The sequence below is a fragment of the Neophocaena asiaeorientalis genome, unplaced genomic scaffold, assembly GCF_003031525.2.
Source record: "Neophocaena asiaeorientalis asiaeorientalis breed wild unplaced genomic scaffold, Neophocaena_asiaeorientalis_V1.1 scaffold965, whole genome shotgun sequence".
Taxonomy (NCBI): domain Eukaryota; kingdom Metazoa; phylum Chordata; class Mammalia; order Artiodactyla; family Phocoenidae; genus Neophocaena; species Neophocaena asiaeorientalis.
Window position 1 is genome coordinate 645,543 of NW_020172079.1, and position 5,399 is coordinate 650,941.

Here is a 5,399-nt window from a genome sequence, read left to right on the forward strand (position 1 = left end):
ATATATATATATACACTCAGCCATAAAAAAAGAATGAAATCTTGCCATTTTTGACAATATGGATGGACCTAGAGGTTGTTACGTTAAGCAAAATAAGTCAGACAAAGAAAGACAAATATCATGATTTCACTTATATGTGGAATCTAAAACACAAAACAAATGAACAAACATAACGAAACAGAAACATAGTCATAGATGCAGAGAACAAACAGGTGGTTGTCAGAGGAGTGGGGGTTGGGGAGAAGAGAAGAACAGGGGAGGGAGATTAAGAAATACAAACTTCCAGCTGTAAAAAAATGAGTCATGACGTGAAATACCCAGTGTGTGGAATATAGTCAATAATTATGTGTTATTGTATGGTGAGAGATGGTAACTAGACTTATCATGGTGCTTTTTTTGAAATATATAGAAATAACAGATCACTATGTTGTGTAACAGGAACTAACAGTGTTGTAGGGCAATTACACTTCAAAAACAAACAAACGAGCGAACAGAAACTAGCAAACTTATATAAAAAGAGATTGTATTTGTGGTTACTAGAGGCAGGGGTGAGGGAGGGGAAATTGTATGAATGTTGTCAAAAGGTACAAACTTCCAGTTATCAGATAAATAAGTACTAGAGATATAATGTACAGCATAATAAATATAATTAACACTGCCATATGTTATAAAGAAAGTTGTTAAGAGAGTAAATTCTAAGAGTTTTCATCACAAGGAGAAAAAGGTTTTCTGTTTCTTTAATTTTGTATCTGTATGAGATGATGGCTGTTCACTAAACTTACTGTGGTCATCATTTCATGATACATATAAGTCAAATCATTATGCTGTACACCTTCAACTTACACAGTGCTATATGTCAATTGTATCTCAACAAAACTAGAAGAAAAAATCAGCTTTCATATCTGACTGATGTGGATATATCACAATCTCTTTAGCCAATAGTATGTTCCTGGATATTTATGGGCATAATTTGATGAGTAACTTTGGGAATGAGTACTTTTACTTTTTTACTTTTTTTTTTAAAGTCCAGGTCTTTCATTTTCTTTACACCCATCATGCCATGAATTCATAGGGAATGGACTCCAACAGTTCAGGCTCCCTTCCGTTGGTTCTCATGAAGTGTGCTTCTCTGGATGGAGCAGGCTGGCGCTTCAGTTGAACCCAAGTACCTTTCTCTTTGGCTTCCTTCTTTTTCTGACCATTTTCCTTCACCAGTTTCAGGAAGCTATCTCAGCTCTTAGAGTGTTTAATATTCTCAATAGGCACATTAATTCTCTTGGCAAGAATCTTGCCCTTAACTTGTTTGTTTATAATGATGCCAACAGCATGCTGGGTAACATTGTAGACTCTCCCAGTTTTACCATGGTAACATTTGTGGGGCATTCCTTTTTGAATAGTGCCCATTCCCTTGATATCTACAGTATCACCTTTCTTGTAGATTCGCATGTATGTGGCCAAAGGAACAACTCCGTGTTTTCTAAAAGGCCTAGAGAACATGTAGCGGGTGTTCCTCTTCTTTCCCTTTGTGTTGGTCATTTTGGAGAATTACTGGAAGATGGCAGTTCCGGCCAAAAGGTGAGTACTTTTACTTTTTAAAATTACTTCTGGCTTCTGGATTTGCAGAAGATCAACTGGATCAAAGGCCCTTTGATTTTATTTTATAATTTTTTGTAAATTTATTTATTTTATTTATTTATTTTGGGCTGCGTTGAGTCTTCGTTGCTGTGCCTGGGCTTTCTCTAGTTGTGGAGAGCGGGGGCTGCTCTTCATTGCGGTGGGTGGGCTTTTCACTACGGTGGCTTCTCTTGTTGCAGAGGATGGACTCTAGGCACGTGGGCTTCAGTAGTTGTGGATCACAGGCTCCAGAGCGCAGGCTGAGTCGTTGTGGCACACGGGTTTAGTTGCTCCGTGGCATGTGGGATCTTCCCGGACCAGGTCTCGAACCTGTGTCCCCTGCATTGGCAGGCGGATTCTTAACCACTGCGCCACCAGGGACACCCCAAGGGCCCTTTTAAAATTACTCTCCTTACATTCTACAAATTCAGTTCCATAGGGTCCCATCACTTCACACTCATCAACAATACAGGTACATGTGTTTCACAATCACTTCTGCTTTTTCATCATTGTAAAAACAAAATATTTAACACTTTCTTGTTGTAAATTTTAAAAATTATTTATTTACAGAAAAATCCTTTATTTTTTTCAAACAATCTTGAACTTGAATTACTAAATCAAACCCAAACAAAACTTTAGCGACAAATCAGCCTTCGCCTGTGAATTTCCTGTCATCCAGCAGAGGTCAGCAATGTAAAAGGGGGAAAAAAATTCCCTTCCCTCAGGGATCCTGGGATGCAGGTGATATGATACCCTAGAACTTAGAAGGAAAAGAAAACCATACAAAATAGTTAAGTTACAAACCTATACCATTAATCATTGTCCCTTTTCCCTGTAAGATTTGGAAAGCGGAAAAGTACAGTTCATTACCTCAAAAGACTGAAATGACTTGCAGGCGGAACAGAGTTTGGGGCCAGCAGTTTTTTTCTTTCCTGTTTTTTCTACTTTCCCATCAAGTCCCTAGGAGCCTGCCTCAGATGGGCAGAAAGTAGTTCCTTCCCCTGTGTGTACCTGTTCTTTCTACTCTTGCCTCAGTGGCCCTTTGGGCTCTGGACCTTTCTGTGTGACCCCCAAAGCCCGATTCTTCTCCCTTTCAGCCTCTGGTCTTGGCTGAAAGTCAGGGGTTTTCCCTCCTGGCAGAGGTGGAACAAGGTGCAAGGTGGGCTCAGGACCTGTACCTGGGAAGCTGCCGTGCCTGGCACTGCCCCAGGTAACAAATCTACAAGATGAACCCCCTTCCCACAGCTGAGACTGACCCAGCCTGCCATAGCCCTTCTGCTCTGCTAAAAGTTTGTAAGTGTGCACCTCATTTTATTCCCTGGGAAGGGAGGAGTGGGGAGAGAAAAACCTGTCACTTGATTATGTCCAAATACAAAGGAATTCCTGGGCAAAGAAGTTGCTATGCTCCATGGATGGGTTGGTTCTCAAATTGGGACCTAAAGAATGGATGGGGGGATAAAGGCCAGCAAAGGTGTGTGGAAGCTTGACCATAAATTTGCAGGGCGGACATATATACACTACCAAATGTAAAATAGATAGCTAGTGGGAAGCAGCCGCATAGCACAGGGAGATCAGCTCGGTGCTTTGTGACCACCTAGAGGGGTGGGATAGGGAGGGTGGGAGGGAGGGAGACGTAAGAGGGAAGAGATATGGGAACATATGTATATGTATAACTGATTCACTTTGTTATAAAGCAGAAACTAACACACCATTGTAAAGCAATTATACTCCAATAAAGATGTAAAAAAAAAAAAAATGTGCAGGGCGGGGAGAGGGCCAGCCCAGTCGGCAGCATGGCTGGTATTGTCACAGTTGCTAGAGCACAACTTTGAGGCTTAGGGAACAGCTTTTATACCTTGACCTGTAGGAAACAGATTTCTTTGTTTAGAGTGGGATGATTGATAAGAGGTGAATTTATCTACCCATCCATCCATTCATCCACTATCTATCATCTATATCTATCTATCTATCTATCTATCTATCTGGGCTCCTTTATAGGCATACCTCATTTTATTTCACTTGACTTTATTATGCTTTACAGATATTGCATTTTTTACAAATTAAAAGTCTGTGGCAACCCTGTGTGGAGCAAATCTATCGGTGCTATTTTGTCCAGAAGAACTTGCTCACTTTGTGTCTCTATGTCACATTTTGGTAATTCTCACAATATTTCAAACATTCTTCATTATTATATGTGATGAGTGATCTTTGATCTATTGTAATTGTTTTGCGGCACCAGGAATCATGCTCATATAAGATGGCAAACTTAATAAATGTTTTGTGTGTTCTGACTACTCCATCGATGGACCATTCCCCTCTGACTCTCCCTCTCCTCAGGCCTCCCTATTCCCCAAGACAAAACTATATTGAAATTTGGCCAGTTAAAAACCCTACAATGGCCTCTCAATATTCGAGAGAAAGAAAGAGTTGCACGTCCCTTATTTCAAATCAAAAGCTAGAAATGAGTAAGCTTACTAAGGAAGGCATGTTGAAAGCTGAGATAGACTGAAAGCTAGGCCTCTTGTGCCAAACTGTTAGCCTCATTGTGAGTGCAAAAGGAAAGTTCTTGAAGGAAATTAAAAGTGCTGCTCCAGCGAACACACTAATGATAAGAAAGCAAAACAGCCTTATTGCTGATATGGAGAAAGTTTTAGTGGTCAAATAGAAGATCAAACCAGTCACAACATTCTCTTAAGCCAAAATCTAGTCTAGGGCTTCCCTGGTGGTGCAGTGGTTGAGAGTCCGCCTGCCGATGCAGGGGACACAGGTTCATGCCCCGGTCTGGGAAGATCCCACATGCCACGGAGTAGCTAGGCCCGTGAGCCATGGTCGCTGAGCCTGCACGTCTGGAGCCTGTACTCTGCAATGGGAGAGGCCACAACAGTGAGAGGCCCACGTACTGCAAAAAAAAAAAAATCTAATCTAGAGCAAGGCCCTGACTTCCTTTAATTCTGTGACAGCTGAGAGAGGTGAGGAAGCTGCAGAAGAAAAGTTTGAAGCTAGCTGAGCTTGGTTCATGAGGTTTAAGGAAAGAAGGTGTCACCATAACATAGAAGTACAAGGTGATACAGCAAGTGCCAAAGTAGAAACTGCATCAAATCATCCAGATTATCTAGCTAAAATCATTAGTGAAGGTGGCTACACTAAACAACAGATTTTCAATGTAGATTAAACAGCCTTATATTGGAAGAAGATTCCATTCTAGAATTTTCATAGCTAGAGAGGAGAAGTCAATGTCTGGCTTCAAAGCTTCAAAGGACAGGCTGACTCTCTTATTAGGGGCTAAAGCAGCTGGTGACTTTCAGCTGAAGTCAATGCTCATTTACCATTCTGAAAATCCTAGGGCCCTTAAGGATTATTCTAAATCTACTCTGTGCTCTATAAATGGAACAACAAAGCCTGGATGACAACACATTTGTTTGCAACATGGTTTGCTGAATATTATAAGCCCATTGTTCAGACCTATTGCTCAGGAAAAAAAGATTCCTTTCAAAACATTACTGCTCATTGACAGTGCACCTGGTCACCCAAGAGCTCTGATGGAGATGTACAAGATTGTTATTGTTTTCATGCTGCTAACACAACATCCGTTCTGCAGCCCATGGATCAAGGACTAATTTCAACTTTCAGGTCTTGTTATTTAAGAAATACATTTCATAAGGCTATAGCTGCCACAGATAGTGATTCCTCTGATGGATCTGGGCAAAGCACATTGAAAACCTTCTGGAAAGGATTCATCATTCTAGATGCCATTAAGAACATTCATGATTCATGGGAAGAGGTCA

General features: G+C 40.9%; 1 pseudogene; it reads right to left on the minus strand.

Annotated features, from left to right (window-relative positions):
- Positions 1-1,053: 1,053 nt before the first annotated feature.
- On the minus strand, positions 1,054-1,539 carry LOC112403851 (60S ribosomal protein L21 pseudogene; annotated as a pseudogene).
- Positions 1,540-5,399: the final 3,860 nt, after the last annotated feature.